The sequence below is a fragment of the Mobula birostris genome, chromosome 8 (genome assembly GCF_030028105.1).
Source record: "Mobula birostris isolate sMobBir1 chromosome 8, sMobBir1.hap1, whole genome shotgun sequence".
NCBI lineage: Eukaryota > Metazoa > Chordata > Chondrichthyes > Myliobatiformes > Myliobatidae > Mobula > Mobula birostris.
Genome location: NC_092377.1, coordinates 101,631,994 through 101,649,626, shown reverse-complemented (window position 1 = coordinate 101,649,626; position 17,633 = coordinate 101,631,994). Strand labels below are relative to the sequence as shown.

General features: G+C 42.4%; 1 protein-coding gene across 9 annotated transcripts in view; it reads left to right on the top strand.

Annotated features, from left to right (window-relative positions):
- The first annotated feature begins 41 nt into the window (after positions 1-41).
- The window catches only part of hmbox1a (homeobox containing 1a), a 74,399-nt gene continuing 56,807 nt past the window's right edge, over positions 42-17,633 (top strand). For all 9 annotated transcript variants that reach the window (XM_072265819.1, XM_072265817.1, XM_072265818.1 and 6 more), the window contains exon 1: positions 42-246. The gene's annotated coding sequence lies outside the window, so the exon portion shown is untranslated. The remainder of the gene's footprint in view (positions 247-17,633) is intronic.

The following is a 17,633-nucleotide window of genomic DNA, read 5'->3' as shown; positions in this document are numbered from 1 at the left end:
GAGTGTGCCGGTGTCGCCTTGTGTTTGTGGGGCCCCTTCTGTGGGAGTTTGGTGTTGTTGATCATGGCGGGTGTGGGGCAGACAAAGGCGTTGTTGTTCCGTCTTCAACTGGAGAATTAAACAACTTTTTGATGTTTTTTGTTCAAATGTATGCGTCTAGATGAAGGAATTACTCTTTGCTGAAAAGAATTCTCTCATATTTAAATGGATGAGGATTTTACACTAATCACAGAGGAAGCTGAGAAGGTACGTTTCATTTCTGCATGGACCTAGAGGTTGCATGTTTATATTTATGTATAGGAAGTAGATTTCGTATGTCTTATTTGTACTTCCATTTTTCACGTAAATGTTTCGGAACCTTGTGTTCCCTGAGGAACAGGGCTGATGAACCTTAAGGACAAGGTTATTTCTTTTAAACAGAGCAGCTTAAAGCACGAGGGATAATTTGTCCAAAGTTCAAGACGTCAAAATAAATAAGGGACACTTTAAACAACTGGTGCCACCATTGAATGAGATTTGACAGTTTATGGTACAAGATTCTCATTGTTGTTAGAAAGTTGATAAAGATTATTTTCTCGAGTACCTCAAATGTTATTTGGGTGAATAAGTTATGCAGGACCTTTGTACCGTATTTCCCAGAAGTGAAATGCTTAGTTTCTTTATTGAGGCAAAACACCTAAAGACAATAATTAACTATGAGTCATGATGTCATAATGTATTATCACTCTTTTTCAATGCTATGGAGGGCAAGCCAATGGGTATATTTAAAGTGGAGATTGGCAGCTTCAAAGGTTATGGGGAGAAGGCAGGAGAACGGGGTTAAGAGTGATGATAAATCAGCTATGGTGGGAATGGCAGAGCAGACTCGGTGGTCTGAATGGCCTAATTCTGCTTCTATGTATTATAGTTTATTGTCTTTATATATAGGGATTAACATTACAGCACAGTACAGGCCCTTTGACCCACAACATTCTGCCAACCTTTTAACCTTCTCTAAAATCAATCTAACCTTTCTCCCCTACATAGCCCTCCAACTTCATTTCATCCGTGTGCCTATCTAATAGGTTCTTAAAAGTCCCCAGTGTATCTCCCTCTATCACCACCCCGGCAGGGTGTTCCACACATCCACCATTCTGTGTGTTTAAAAAAAAATCCCCACTATACTCTCTTCCAATCACCTTCAAATTATGCCCCCTGGTGTTTGCCATTTTGTGGGGCTGAAGTCTTTGACTATCCATTTGATCTGTATTTCATTTGAACACCTTAATCAAGTATCTCTCACTAAGTGACTTTGTAACTATGATTACTGTGTAATTCAGCATCACTGAGTTGTGGCTGAAAGAAGATTACAGTTGGGAGCTTAGCACATATCGAAACGTTCTTGATTAGTCAGGGCATGAAAGGTTATGGGGAGAAGGCAGGAGAATGGGCTTTAGAGGGAAATGGATAAGCCATGATGAAGTGGAAGAGCAGATTCGATGGACCGAATGGTCCAATTCTGTGGCTTATTGTCTAATTTATGTTTAGATTTTTAGTCTTATTATGTGAACGTGTTGTAACACTTGCAGGAGAATGGGGTTAAGAGTGAAAGTCCTGTCATCCGGAAGGAGACTCAGGAGCTACACCACCAGGTTCAGGAACAATTATTACCCTACAATCTTTAGACTCCTGAACCAGCCCAATACCGGTCTGATTCCACAACTAATAGACTCACTTTCATTGACTCTACAACTCAAGTTCTCGATATTTATTACCTTTTTTTTCTTTCTGTGTATTTGCACAATTTGTTGTTTTTTTGCACATTGGTTGATTGTCTTTGCTGTGTACAGTCTTTTGTTGATTCTGGTTCTGTTTGATTGTATCTGCTGTGAATGCTGACAGGAAAGTAAATGTCAGGAGAATATGGTGCCATATATGTACTTTGACAATAAATACTTTAAAATTTGGTGATTTTTAGATTTGACTTTTGACAATAGCTGAAAGCAGTTGCTCTGAGTTAGGAAGCAGCTGAACAAATCTTCCTATGAATGGAGTGGCAATGGTAGTCATGTGGTATTTTGAAATAACTGAATGCATTTGCATGAATAAGAAAAAATAACTGCTGACTTCTGTTTCTTGGAGGACGGGGAGTGGGGAGATAGTCTTTAGTAAGCTCCTTTAGAGATGTTATTTTTCAGCAGCTTCTGATGGCTATAATTGAGCCTGTGGCTAAGACAAAGGACTCTGTGTAGAGTAGGAAAGTAGAAACTTTCTGTACAATCATAAAATTATACAGCTATATAGCACTGAAATGAGTCTCTCTGTCCATGCCTCGGGTCCCACACCACCAGTTTATTACACTATAGCCATTACACTTTTGAACTGGTGTGGATAACTTTACTCACCACACTCTGAACTGATTCTACAACCTCCAGACTCACTTTCAAGGACTCTTCACAACTCACATTCTCAGTATTTTTTTATTGGCACAGTTTGTCTTTTACACATTGGTGGTTTGTCAATCTTTGTTAATGTATAGTTTTTAGTACATTCTATTATATTTCCTTATTTTCCTGTCATGCCTGCAAGACAACGAATTTTGGTGATATATGGTGGGTGACATATACAGATATTGATACTAAACTTTGAATTTGACATTAAACTATGAGTGAGTGAGGCCTCTGTCAGTCAGGATCGACCATGGATGTTGAGTCCTGGCTGTGTAGATACGCAAGCCTGTGCACTACGATATGGAGAGCAAGCTGTTGCCCATGCAGCAGACTCTCCCCTCCATGCACCTGTTGAACTCAAAGGAACAGCATAGACCGATACAGTTTGGTACCAGTAGTGACACAGGAATTGCCGGTCGGCATTGAACTCAACATAGAACTGTCTTAGGGACTCCAGCTCTAGATTTTTCCTTCGGAGTTTACTCCCAAAGCCCTCCCCATGAATGGATATAGCCACAAGACAGTGGAGATTTGAGATCAGAGTTTTCTTTCTAGATGAGCTGCAATCTCGCGCCTGATTTTCAATATTTTTACCATTGACCAGAATCTCAACTAGACCAGCTTCAGAAGCGTGTCAGAGGCTGGGACAGTGTGTTGCCTCTTGGCACACCAAAGGCTTTCCATTATCTCTGAGCCACAAAGCAGGTGTCCTTTGGGATACTGTCTACCTGCTTGGCTTGAATGCTGCTCCAGTAGTGCATGAGATGGATACTGTCTGGGGGAAAATGTGCTGGCTTTGGAGAGTGTCCAGTGTAGGTTCGCAAAGATGATCCCAGGAATGAAAGGATTAACGCATGAAAATTGTTAGGTGGCTCTGGGCCTATACTCAATGGAGTTTAAAAGGATTGGTGGGGGAGTGTCATTGAAACCTATTGAATATTGAAAAGCCTAGGCAGAGTGAGTGTGCAGAGGATGTTTCCTAAAGTGGGGGAGTCTAGGGTCATAGGGCACAGCCTTGGCATAGAACTGAGATGAGGATTTTTTTTTGCCAGAGACTGGTGAATCTGGAATTCATTGCCACAGAAGGATGTGGATGCCAAGTCATTGGATATGTTTAATGCAGAGGTTGATAGGTTCTTCATTAGTAAAGGTGTCAAAGGTTACAGGGAGAAGGCAGGAGAATGGGATTGAGAGGGAAATTAAATTAACTATGATCAAATGCCACAGCAGCCTTGATGGGCCAAATGGCTTAATTCTGCTCATATGTCAACATGAGTTTCCAACCTGGGGAAAAGGTTGAGAATCCTTGGTCTAAGATCAACCAGCTTGATTGGTACCCCATCCACTACATGAGACACAGGCTTACACTAGCTCAATCGATGCCATCTACAAGGTGTGCTGTGATTACTTGCCTAGGCAACCCCAATTGCATCTCCAAAACCACAGCTTCTACCAATAAGAAACACAAAGGCATAGGAACTCTACAAATTGCATGTACAGTAATATGTACATCATCCTGAGATCAGAATATACTGCTATTCCTTCATCATTGCTGGATCTATTCTCTCTCTAGAGCTTTGTCAGAAGTTTACAGTGCTTTAAGGAAATACAAGCTCAACTCCATTAACTTAATGTGAACCATAAATGCTGAGTTGCCAGCAACGCCCAGATATCCCAAAAATAGTAATTTGGGTGTTGGGGAGAAACCGAGCATAGCTAATAGATCTATCTATTTATATGAGGTAGTCTATTTGTCTTTTAATTGCTCCTCCACTTTTTCCTCAATGCTCCATAGACTCTCTATTTTTGTTAAATACCTGCTGCACATATTTTCTTGCACTGATCAATATTTCTCATTTGATAGTATTAAATTACATCTGCTATTTGCAAAGTAAATGTAATCCTTCTGCAAATTCTGCATTCTCTTTATTTCAATCAAGTGTACAGCTGACAGCTGTTCCTACATCCTTGCCATATAGTGGACACGTTTCCCCTTCATAATATATACAATGCTTCTGCATGCACTGCTTCCTAACCCTGATAAGTAGTCCTATAATCTTGCCAGGCTTTCCTTGTATTGCCACTTTAATGAATTTGTCATGATGTTCTGCCTGCTCTTTTGGGCACCTTCTCTTGTCCTTGAATTGTTCAAAACACTTCACAGCCTGACAATTTTAACAGTCCTCTTGTAAATGTGGGAGCCTATTTAAACCTCCGAAGATACCACATATAACAAATAATCTATCTATCTTTTAAAAGGTGTTGAAGAGAAGAGTATTGGTTTGGAGAACTTTCCACTGCTTTTAAATAAACGTCATAAGTCTGTAAATTCCGCCTCAAAATATCAATAGAACTGAAGTGCAGCACTTACAAAAGCATGCTCGGGGGGTGGGGGGAGGGAATCTGTCTTCATATGGTGCTATTTCAAAGTTCAAAATACATTTGTTATCAAACTATGTATACTGAGATTCGTCTACTTCCAGGCAGTCACAAAACAAAGAAACACAATAGAATGGATTTTTAAAGAAGAAAAGCAAATTTCAAACTTCTAGCCTCTGATATTTTTCTATTAATTTTACATGTTGAATTCTGGGTTTAACCTTTTAAATGACCAGTCTAATGTAGATTGTGATTTATAAGATCTTGTCAGCCAGGGTTAAGATATCCTCCCTCTGGCCTTTGTGGTCTTTAGCAGGTTGTTTACTACAATGAAAGAAGTGAAATATATACTCAGTAGCATTTTTTTAGGTACACCTGATTGTCAAGGGAAATATCTAATCAGCCAATTATGTGACCGCAACTCCATGGATAAAGACATGCGGACATGCCCAATAGGTTCAGTTGTTGTTCAGACCAAACATCAGAATGAGAAGCAACACACATTGGATTTCCAGCAGCTGCAGTTTTTCACTTGTTTGTGGTCAGAATGTGGAAGTGACTTTGACCTTGGAATGATTGTTGGTGCTAGATGGGGTGGTTTGAGTATCTCAGAAACTGTTGATCTGGGATTTTCATGCACAGTGGCTTCTAGACTTTACAGAGACTGATGTGGAAAAACAAATCAACATCCATTGAACGGCAGCTCTGTGAGTGAAAAAGCCTTGTTAATGAGCAAGGTCAGAGGAGAATGGCCAGTCTGGTTCAAACTGACAGGAAGGTGACAGTAACTCAAATAACCATGCATTACAACAGTAGTATGTGGAAGAACATCTCTGAACACACAACAGGTCAGACCTTGAAGTGGATGGGCTACAGCAGTGGAAGACCAACTGGGTTCCACTCCTGCACCTAATAAAGTGGCCATGATTCAGCCTTTGTTTAATCTTTTCACTGGATGTGGACCATCACAGACTGTTTATCCAGGGATGAAAATAACCTAAATATCTTCAAAATCAAACTACATTGATTATCTAGCTATATATGCTACCTACAATCTTGAGATTTGTCTCCTTACAGGCAGCCACAAAACGAAGAAAGCCAATAGAACCTATTTTTTTTAAAAAAAGACCATCGAATACGCAATGTGCTAGTGGGTCCACAGCCACAAAGCAGTCATCACTGCAGATTTAGTTCAGCGCAGAGATGAGTAAACCTTGCGGAGCAGTGAATAAACTGGCCCCTTCCTTCCTCCAGCCTTGACACCCTGGCCCAGCACTTGTATTGTCAAAACCTCAGGTCGTCCCTTGCTCTCGGACCTGGGCTCTGCCACTTCGATACACTCTCGGGCCTTGGCCCCATCGCCTTATTGGTACTGTTTTACTGTGAGGTTAGCTGTTTCTCACCAGCTTGCTGTGCTGGCTTACTTTCACCTCCTACGTTTATTCTAAGATCATTGCAGAAGGCGATTAAGAACCTGCCTGGAGTCAAGTGGGTAGCTTTTTAAATAATTATATAAATTAGCTTGGAAAGGTCACAGCAGCGGTATCCAATCTGTTTGATTTCAAATGTTTGTGATCACTTTGATTTAAATATGTCAGCTGCTGTGATAAAATTGAAATTTGTTACTCTAGATTGGTCATCCTGATTTCTGATCATCATTCAATAATTTAATAACTATACAGTCAAATGCTATTTCATGTTGTCCTTTTACCTGCAATTTACACCAAATTGGATATTTGTGTATGCATCATAGATCATTCTCACATGGGTGTGCTCCTTTCTTATAAAACACCTGCAGCACATTTCCTATCTGGTTAAATTGAAGGGATCTCTCAGCAATTATCAGAATTGGGTTTACTATAGAGTCATAGAGAAATACTCCAGACACAGGCCCATCGGCCCATTTAGTTTCTGCCGAGTGCTATTGACCTGCACCCAGACTATAGCCCCCTTCTATACCCCTACCATCCATGTACCTATCCAAACTTCACTTAATCATTGAAATTGAGCTTGCATGCACCACTCGTGCTGGCAGCTCGTTCCACACTCTCATGACCCTCTGTGTGAAGAAGGTTCCCCTTAAAGTTTTCACCTTTCACCCTTCACCCATGAGCTCTAATTGTAGCCCACCCAACCTCAGTGGAAAAAGCAGCTTACACTTACCCAATTTATACCTCTCATAATTTTGCATACCTGTGTCAAATTTCCACTCATTCTTCTGTGTTCCAAGGAATAAAGTCCTAAACCAATCAATCTTTCCTTCTAACTCAGGTCCTCTGGTCCTGGCAACAGCCTTGTAAATTTTCTCTACTCTTTTAAGCTTATTTACATCTTTTCTTCAGGTAGGTTACCAAGACTGCACACAATACTCCAAATTGGGTCTCACTGACATCTTGTTCAACTTCAGCATAACATCCCATCTCCTGTCTCAATACCTTGATTTATGCTGCCTATAAAAAATATTCATTCGCCTTGGAAATTTTCATGTTTTATTGTTTTAACAACGTTGAATCACAGTGGATTTAATTGGGCTTTTTTTGACACTGCTCAACAGTGTGTATACATACACGAAAAGAGTTAAGATCATGAGGTAGTGTTCATGGACCATTCAGAAATATGTGGAAGAAGATGGTGGAGTATATGCCTTCAGGTTTTCTGATGGTAGCAATGAGAAGAGGGCATTTCTTGGATGGTGAGGATTCTTAATAATGGATGCTGCCTTTTTGTGGCAATGTCTTTTGAAGGTGCCCTTGATGTTGTGGAGGCTAGTGTCCATGATGGAGCTGGTTGAATCTACAACCCCCTGCGGCTTTTTCAGATCCTCTGTTTTCTGTGATACATCAATTTTTAAAAGGAGACATGCTGAATTTCTTTAGCCTCCTGAGGAAGTAGAGACACAGGTGAGTTTTCTTGGTTGGACCAGGACTAGGTGTCAGTGATGTTCACCTCTAGAATCTTTAAGGTCTCCACCTTCTTGAACTCAGCAGCTAAATAATCCATGAAATATGGATTTAGTTTTAAACATGAGATTCTGCGGAAGCTGGAAATCCAGAGCAACACACACAAAATGCTGGAGAATCTTGGGGAAAGCCTACCTTAGATTGGGTGTTGTAATAACCCAGATTTTATTAGTCAGCTTAATGTAAAGGAACCCCGAGGAGGCATTGATCATAATATGATTAAATTCATACTGCAATTTAACAGGGAGAAGCACACGTTACATGCATCAGTATTGCATTGGAATAAAGGGAATTACAGAGGCATGAGAAAGGAGCTTGCCGGGTGGATTGGAGGGGGTTACTGGCAGGGATGGTGGAACAGAGGTGGCTGAAGTTTCTGAGAATAGATCACGAGGTGCAGGATAGACATGTCCCACAGAAAAAGTAGTTTTCAAATGGCAGGCTAGGTAACCATGACTGACAAGTGAAGTTAAAGACTGCATAAAGCCAAGGAAAAAGGCATATAAGGTAGCAAAAATGTGTGGGAAGTTGGGTAGTCATAGTCATACTTTATTGATCCCGAGGAAAATTGGTTTTTGTTACACTTGCATCTTAAATAATTAAATAGTGATAAAATCATAAATAATTAAATAGTAATCTATAAATTATGCCAGGAAATAAGTCCAGGACCAGCCTATCGGCTCAAGGTGTCTAACCCTCCAAGGGAGGAGTTGTAAAGTTTGATGGCCACAGGCAGGAATGACTTCCTATGACGCTCTATGTTGCATCTCGGTGGAATGAGTCTCTGGCTAAATGTACTCCTGTGCCCAACCAGTCCATTATGTAGTGGATGGGAGACATTGTCCAAGATGGCATGCAACTTGGACAGCATCCTCTTTTCAGACATCACCGTCAGAGAGTCCAGTTCCATCCCCACAACATCACTGGCCTTACGAATGATTTTGTTGATTCTGTTGGTGTCTGCTACCCTCAGCCTGCTGCCCCAGCACACAACAGCAAACATGATCGCACTGGCCACCACAGACTCGTAGAATGTCCTCAGCATCGTCCGACAGATCTTAAAGGACCTCAGTCTCCTCAGGAAATAGAGACGGCTCTGACCCTTCTTGTAGATGGCTTCAGTGTTCTTTGACCAGTCCAGTTTATTGTCAATTCGTATCCCCAGGTATTTGTAATCCTCCACCATGTCTACACTGACCCCCGGATGGAAACAGGGGTCACCGGTACCTCAGCTCTCCTCAGGTCTACCACCAGCTCCATAGTCTTTTTCACATTAAGCTGCAGATAATTCTGCTCACACCATGTGACAAAGTGTCCTACCGTAGCCCTGTACTCAGCCTCATCTCCCTTGCTGATGCATCCAACTATGGCAGTCATCAGAAAACTTCTGAAGATGACAAGACTCTGTGCAGTAATTGAAGTCCGAGGTGTAAATGGTGAAGAGAAAAGGAGTCAAGACAGTCCCCTGTGGAGCCCCAGTGCTGCTGATCACTGTCGGACACACAGTGTTGCAAGCACACGTACTGTGGTCTGCCAGTCAGGTAATCAAGAATCCATGGCACCAGGAAAGCATCCACCTGCATCGCTGTCAGCTTCATCCCCCAACAGAGTAGGGCGGATGGTGTTGAACGCACTGGAGAAGTCAAAAAACATGACCCTCACAGTGCTCGCTGGCTTGTCCAGGTGGGCGTAGACACGGTTCAGCAGGTAGACGTTGGCATCCTCAACTCCTAGTCGGGGCTGGTGGGTGAACTGGAGTGTGGCCTGACCATAGGCTGGAGCGGCTCCAGAACATGTCTCTCCAGGATCTTCATGATGTGAGAGGTCAATGCCACCGGTCTATAGCCATTGAGGCCGCTGGGTCGCGGCGTCTTCGGCACAGGGACGAGGCAGGACGTCTTCCACAGCACAGGAACCCTCTGGAGCCTCAGGCTCATGTTGAAGACATGGCGAAGTACTCCACGTAGCTGATGACTGGTAAGTTCTTAAAGTCCAACAAAAGGCAACTAAAAGCTATAAGAAGAGAAACGATGAAATATGAGGGCAAACTAGCTAATAATATAAAGCAGGATACCAAAAGTTTTTTCAGTTATATACAGAGTAAAAGGGAGATGAGAGTTAATATTGGACTACTAAAAAATGATGCTGGTGAGGTAGTAACAGGGACAAAGAAATGGCAGATGAATGTAATAACTACTTTGCTTCAGCCTTTACCGTGGAAGACACTAGCTATATTCTAGAGGTCTGTGAGCGTCAGGGAGCAGGAGTGAGTGTCCTTTCTATTACAAAGGAAAACATGCTAGGCAAACGGAAAAGTCTTAAGGTGGATAAGTCACTTGGTCCGAATGGACTACTTCCCAGAGTCCTGAAAGAGGTTGCTGAGGAGCTAACGGATGCATTAGTCATGATCTTTCAAGAATCACTTGATTTTGGCATGGTCCCAGAGGACTGGAAGATTGCAAATGTCACTCCACTCTTTAAGAAGAGAGGAAGACAAAACAAAGGAAATTATAGGCCAGTTAGCCTAACCTCAGTGGTTGGGAAAGTGTTGGAGTCGATTATTAAGGACAAGGTTTGGGGTGTACTTGAAGAATAATGATATAATAAGTTAAAGTCTACATAGTTTCTGTAAAGAGAAATCTTGCCTGTCAAATCTGTTAGAGTTCTTCGAGGAAGTAACAGCAGGGTGAACAGAGGAGAGGCAGTGGATGTCATTTACTTAGATTTTCAGAAGGCATTTGATAGAGGTCACACATGAGGCTGCTTAAGAAGATAGAATCCTATGGTGTTACAGGAAAGATACCGGCATGTACAGAGGAATGGCTATAGGCAGGAGGCAGCGAGTGGGAATAAAGGGGGCCTTTTCTGGTTGGTTGTTAGTGACTAGAGGTGTTCTCAGTGGTCAGTATCAGGCCACTACTTTTCCCATTGTTTATCAGTGATTTAGATAGTGGAGTTTGTAAACATGAGGAAATCTGCAGATGCTGGAATTTTAAGCAGCACACATAAAAGTTGCTGGTCCTCTTCCTCTGTACCTCTTCCTAGAGATGCTGCCTGGCCTGCTGCATTCACCAGCAACTTTTATGTGTGTTGCTAGATAATGGAATTGATGGCTTTGTGGCAAAGTTTGCAGATGAAATGAAGATAGGTGGAGAGGAAGGTAGTGCTGAAGTAGCAATACATTGCTATAGGACTTAGACAAATTGGAAGAATGGGCAAAAAAGTGGCAGGTGGATTACAGTATTGGGAAATGTACGATAATGCATTTTGGTAAAAGGAATAATAGTGCAGCCTATTATCTGAATGGGGAGAAAATTCAAACATCAGAGAGAGTCCTGGTGCAAGACTCCCAGAAGGTTAATTCACAGGTTGAGTCTGTGGTAAAGAAGGCAAATGCAATGTTGGCATTTGTTTCAAGGGGAATAGAATATAAGAGCAAGGAGATAAAGCTGAAACTTTTTGAGCCTAGTCAGGTCGCACTTGGAGTATTGTCAACAGTTTTGGGCCCCTTACTCAAAGGTTGTATTGTCATTGGAGAAAGTCCAGAGAAGGTTCAAGAGGATGATTCCAGGAATGAAGGGTTTAAAGGGTTTAACGTATGGGGAGTGCCTGGCAGCTTTGGGCCTGTACTCACTGGAATTTAGAAGATTGTGTAGGGATCTCATTGAAACCTACCAAATATTGAAAGAACTAGATAAGGTGGATGTAGATAGGATGTTTCCTCTGGTGGGGGTTTCCAGAACTAGAGGGTACAGCCTCAAAATTCAAGGGCAACATTTTAGAACAGAATAAGGAGGAATTTTTGTTATCCAGAGAGCGGTGAATCTGTGGAATGCTCTGCCACAGATTGCAGTGGGCCAAGTCTGTGGGTATATTTAAAGTGGAAGTTGATAAATTCCTGATTTTTCGAGGCATCAAGGGATTTGGTGAGAGGGCAAATGTATGGGGTTGAATGGGATCTGGGATCAGCCGTGATGAAATAGTGAATTGGACTTGTTGGGCTGAATGGCCTAATTTTGCTTCTGTGTCATCTTATTTCTTATTCTAACAAGTCAAACATGACCTGAGGGATTTAGTTTAATTTAGCATCAAGGTTGACACAGACATGACAAGTTGAAGAGTCCATTTAGGGCTTCACTGTGTCTATCTGAGTACTTGCACTTTGGACATGAATGGTGTGCATCTTATCGGATCAGAATCCAAATCAAGTCGAATTTCACTGGCATATGTCGTGAAATTTGTTAACTTTGTGGCAGCAGTACAATGCAACACATGATAAATATAGGGGAAAAAAACTGAATTATTCTAAGTATATAATTACAAGAAAAAGGTTTGTGAACCTTTTACAATTACTTATTTTTCTGCATTAATTCCTCAAAAATGTGATCTGATCTTCATCTAAGTCACAATAATAGACAAACACAATCTGCCTAAACTAATAACACGCAAACAATTGTACTTCTCATCAATATTTAGTACACCATTTAAATAATCACTGTCTATATTGAAAAAAGAATGTGAACCTCTGTGGGTAATGCTTTCTACAAAAGCTATTTGGGATCACGTGTTCCAATCAATGAGATGAGATTGAAAGGTGTGGGTTGTAGAGGTACCCTGCCCTATATAAAAAAAAGACCACAGTGAAGTTACTGATAGAGCCTGCTCTTCTCAGGAAAGATATGTTTATATGCACCATGCCATGATCAAAACAACTTTGAGACCGAAGAAGAAGGAGAAGAAGAAGAAGAATTGTGGAGATGCATGAAACTGGAACAGGCTAAATAAGCATTTCTAAAGACCTGGGTGTTCATCTGTCCACAGTAAGGGAAATTGTCTACAAATGGAGGAAATTCAGTACTGTTGCTACTCTCCCTAGGAGTGGGTGTCCTGCAAAGATCACACCAAGAGCACAACGTGCATTGCTGAATGAGGTGAAGAAGAACCTGAGGGTAACAGCAAAACACCTGCAGAAATCTCTAGAACTCGCTAAAGTCTTTGTTCATGTGTCCATTACAAGAAAACACTGAATGTGGTTCATGGAGGGACACTATGGAGGAAACCATTGCTCTCCAAAAAAAACATTGCTGCACATTCAAAGATTCAAGATTCAAAAAACTTTACTGTCATTCTAACCATACATCAGCTCTGCAGGGCAGAATGAGACAGCGTTTCTCAGGGGCAGTGCAATCATAACATAACAAACGCAACACTAAATAATAAACATAACAATAAATAGTAAAACAGAACAGCCACATGTCAGTTAAGTCAGTTATAAGTGTCCAGTGCAAGTTAAAAGTGTCCAAAGCAGAGTCAGGTGGAGCAGCTATTTAGCAGTCTTGACTGCCTGTGGGAGGAAGCTGTTTAGTAGCCTTGTGGTTTTAGTTTTGATGCTCCTGTAACGTTTGCCTGATGGTAGAAGAACAAACAGTTCATGGAGAGGGTGTGAGGGGTCTTTAATGATGTACCGTGTCTTCTGGAGGCATCAACTCTGAAAGAGGTCTTGGACAGAAGGTAGGGAGACCCCAATAACCTTCTCTGCTCCCCTAACCACCCTCTGCAAAGCTTTTTTGTCGACAGCACTGCAGCTGGAGTACCAGGTTGTGATGCTAAAGGTCAGCACACTCTCAACCACGCCTCTGTAGAATGTAGTTAAGATGTTAGTGGGGAGTGATGCTTGTTTAAGCTTCCTCAGAAAGTGCAATCTCTGCTGGCCCCGTTTCACAATCCCAGTGGTGTTCCTGGGCCAGGTGAGATTGTCCAAGATCTGCACCCCAAGGAACTTTGTTTTCCACTCTCTCCACTGTGGAGCCGCTGATGCTGAGGGGTGTGTGCTCAGGCTGAGACCGTCTGAAATCGACGATCATCTCCTTGGTTTTGGTGCCATTAAGCATCAAGTTGTTATCCCTGCACCAGCTCTCTAGGTGTTTGACCTCCTCCCTGTACATAGTTTCATCATTTTTGCTGATGAGACCCACCACTGTGGTATCATCTGCAAATTTAATGATCAGGTTCTCCTTGAATCTGGCTGCACAGTCATGTGTTAGCAGTGTAAACAGCAGTGGGCTAAGCACACAGCCTTGTGGGGATCCAGTGCTCAGTGTGATAGAGTCAGAGATGTTCCTGCCAACACGGACTGACTGTGGTCTCTCTGTCAAGAAATCCAGAATCCAGTGACACATGGCAGTGCTGAGGCCAAGCAGCGACAGTTTCTCCACTAGCCTCTGTGGGATGATGGTGTTGAACGCTGAACTGAAATCAATGTACAGGATTCTGGCATAAGTGTCTTTGTTGTCCCAGTGAGAGAGAACTGTGTGCAGTGTGATGGATATTGCGTCCTCCGTAGAGCGATTTGGACGATAAGCAAACTGTAGAGGATCCGGTGATAAGGGGAGGCTGGCTGTGATATGAGGCTTGACAAGCTGTTCAACACGTTTCATCACTATGGGGGTCAGGGCAACGGGACGGTAATCATTCAGACAGGCTACAACTGATTTCTTTGCTACAGGGATGATTGTGGAGGTTTTGAAGCATCTGGGGACAATAGCTTGACTAACGAGGATGTTGAAAATGTCTGTCAGGACATCTGCTAGTACATCAGCACATTCCTTGAGCACACGTCCAGGGATGTTGTCGGGACCTCCCGCTTTTCGTGGGTTGACCCTGGCAAGGGTCCTCCGTGTTTGCTCTGGATCAGTGATTGGAGCCGGCTGGTCAGATGGTAAAAAGGGACTGGCTGTCCCCCTTGCTGTAGTGTTTGATGCTTCGAAGCAGGCAAAGAAATTGTTAAGCCTGTCTGGAAGAGAGGTGTTGCTGTCATCAGTTTTCTGCCTGATCTTGTAGTCTGTCAGAGCTTTAATTCCCTGCCACATCCGTCTGGTGTCACCTGTGTCCATGTATTTTGCCCGCGTAGGCCCTTTTCGCTTTCCTGATCCCTAGTGAAAGTGCAAGTTTGCAAAAGATTTTCTGGAAGTTCCACAATGCTTCATTTTATGAGTAATTAATGTAGCAAACCAGGTAATTGCAAAAGGTTCTCAATCTTTTTCTTGCAACTATATATGTATAGTAAATAGTTAAAAGTAAAATAAGTAGTGTAAAAGCAGAAATTAAAAATAAAGTAATGAGATAGTGTTCACGGGTTCAATGGCCATTTAGAAATTGGATGGTAGAGGGGTAAAACATCCCCTGTCCTGGACCCATTTATATAACTATAATTGCAAAGGAAGCACAGCAGCACCTCTACTTTCTCAGGAGTCTGCAGAAATTTGGCATGTCATCAAAAAGCTTGGTAAACTTCTATAGACGTGTAGTGGAAAGTGTGCTGACTGACTGCATTACGGCCTGGTATGGGAACACCAATGCTTTTGAGTGTAAAATCCTACAAAAGGTAATGGATTCAGCCCAGTATATCATGGGTACAACCATTGAACACATCTACATGAAACATTGCCGTAGAAAAACAGCATCCGTCATCAGAGAACCTCACCACCTAGGCAATGCTCTTTTCTCGCTGCTGCCATCAGGTAGAAGGTACAGGAGCCTCAGGACTTGGATAGTTACTACCCCTCAACCATCAGGCTCTTGAACAAAAGGAGATAACAGCACTCATTTAAGGACTCTTAAAAATGCAAACACGAGGAAATCTGCAGATGCTGGAATTTCAAGCAACACACATCAAAGTTGCTGGTGAACGCAGCAGGCCAGGCAGCATCTCTAGGAAGAGGTACAGTCGACATTTCAGGCCGAGACCCCTCGTCAGGACTAACTGAAGGAAGAGCTAGTAAGAGATTTGAAAGTGGGAGGGGGAGGGCGAGATCCAAAATGATAGGAGAAGACAGGAGGGGGATGGATGGAGCCAAGAGCTGGACAGGTGATTGGCAAAAGGGATATGAGAGGATCATGGGACAGGAGGCCTAGGGAGAAGGAAAGGGGGAGGGAACCCAGAGGATGGGCAAGGGGTATAGTGAGAGGGACAGAGGGAGAGAAAGAATGTGTGTATATAAATAACAGATGGGATACGAGGGGGGAGGTGGGGCATTAGCGGAAGTTAGAGAAGTCGATGTTCATGCCATCAGGTTGGAGGCTACCCAGACGGAATATAAGGTGTTGTTCCTCCAACCTGAGTGTGGCTTCATCTTTACAGTAGAGGAGGCCATGGATAGACATGTCAGAATGGGATGTGGAATTAAAATGTGTGGCCACTGGGAGATCCTGCTTTCTCTGTCTGCCAACACTATATTTCCAACACTAGATTATAATTGAATTTTTAATGGATTAGTTAGTTAAAAAATGGCCTATTATAAAATGAGTGCAAAATTGACAAATTAATGTATTACAAAAAGAAAAAAACAGGAACTGGAAATACTCAGGTCAGGAAACATCTGTGGAGAGAGCAGAAGAACTGATTTATGTCAATTATCTTTATCATTTTTTTTTGGTTTGGATTCATACATTGAATTTTGATGTTGAATCTGCAGATCATGATACCTGTGTAAAAAACATATTTTATTGAGGTTGATGGGGAGAATGATCTGTTTATTGCTGCAGCAGCAGATGAGCATTGCTGCAGCCGGTTGAGGTGAACTTGCATTAAGTGACTGTGTCTCTCGAAATGTTGACTCCTTGATGTTGAACTGGTGTCTGAGCTATAGACAGTGCAATGCATCAGGGAAAAGTACTTGGTCTCCTTTGTTGGATAGTCGTCTACAGTTGGGAAGTGGGTGGGGGCATGAGGCCGTGGCATCAATAAGATCTTAAGACGTAGGAGCAGAATTAGATGATTCAGTCCATCGAGTCTGCACTGCCAATCTGTCATGGCTGATTTATTATCCCTCTCAATTCCATTCATTTACTTTTTCCCTGTCACCTTTGACGCCCTGACTTTTGCTACTTTGACTCTGTTTTAAATATACCCAAAGACATGGCCTCCACAGCTATCTGTGGCAATGAATTCCATAGATTCGCCACCTTCTGGCTAAAGAAATTCCTCCTCATCTCTGTTCCTAAAGGGACATCGTTCTATTCTGAAGCTGTGTTCTCTGGTCCTAGACACTATAGAAAACATCCACTCTACCTAGGCCTTCCAATATTCAATGCATTTTAATAAGATCGTCCCTCATTTTTCTAAACACCAGTGAGTATCGGCCCAGGGCCATCACACGCACCTCATACATTAACCGTTTCATTCCCGGAATCGTTCTTGTGAACCCCCTACGGAATTTCTCCAATGCCGGCAGATCCTTTCTTTGATAAGGGACCCAATACTGTTCACAGTACTCCAAGTGCAGTCTGACCAGTGGTTATAAAGCTTCAGCATCACATCCTCGCTCTTATATTCTAGTCCTCTTGAAATAATACTAACATTTCATTTGCCTTCCTTACTACTGACTCAACCTGCAAGTTAATCTTTAGAGAATCCTGCACAAGGGCATCCAAGTCCCTTTGCACCTCTGATTTTTGAATTTTCTCCCCATTTAGAGAACTCCACTCCTTTTATTCCTTCTGTCAAAGTGCATGACCATGCTCCTCCCTACATTATATTCCATCTCCCAATCCTTGGCCCATTCTCCCAACTTGTCTGCAGACACCTTGCTTCCTCAACACCATCTGTCCCCCACTTATATTCGTATCGTTCACAAACCTGGCCATAAAGCCATCAATTCCTTCGTCCAAATCATTGGCATAAAAGATGAAAAGAGGCGGTCCCAACACTGGCCCCTGTAGCACACCAGTAGTCACTGGCAGCCAACCAGAAAAGGCCCCTTTTACTCTGATTCTTTGTCTCCTGCCAGTCAGCCAATCTTCTATCCATGCTAGTATGTCTCCTGTAATACCATGGGCTCTTCTCTGGTTTGTCATGTGGCTCCAG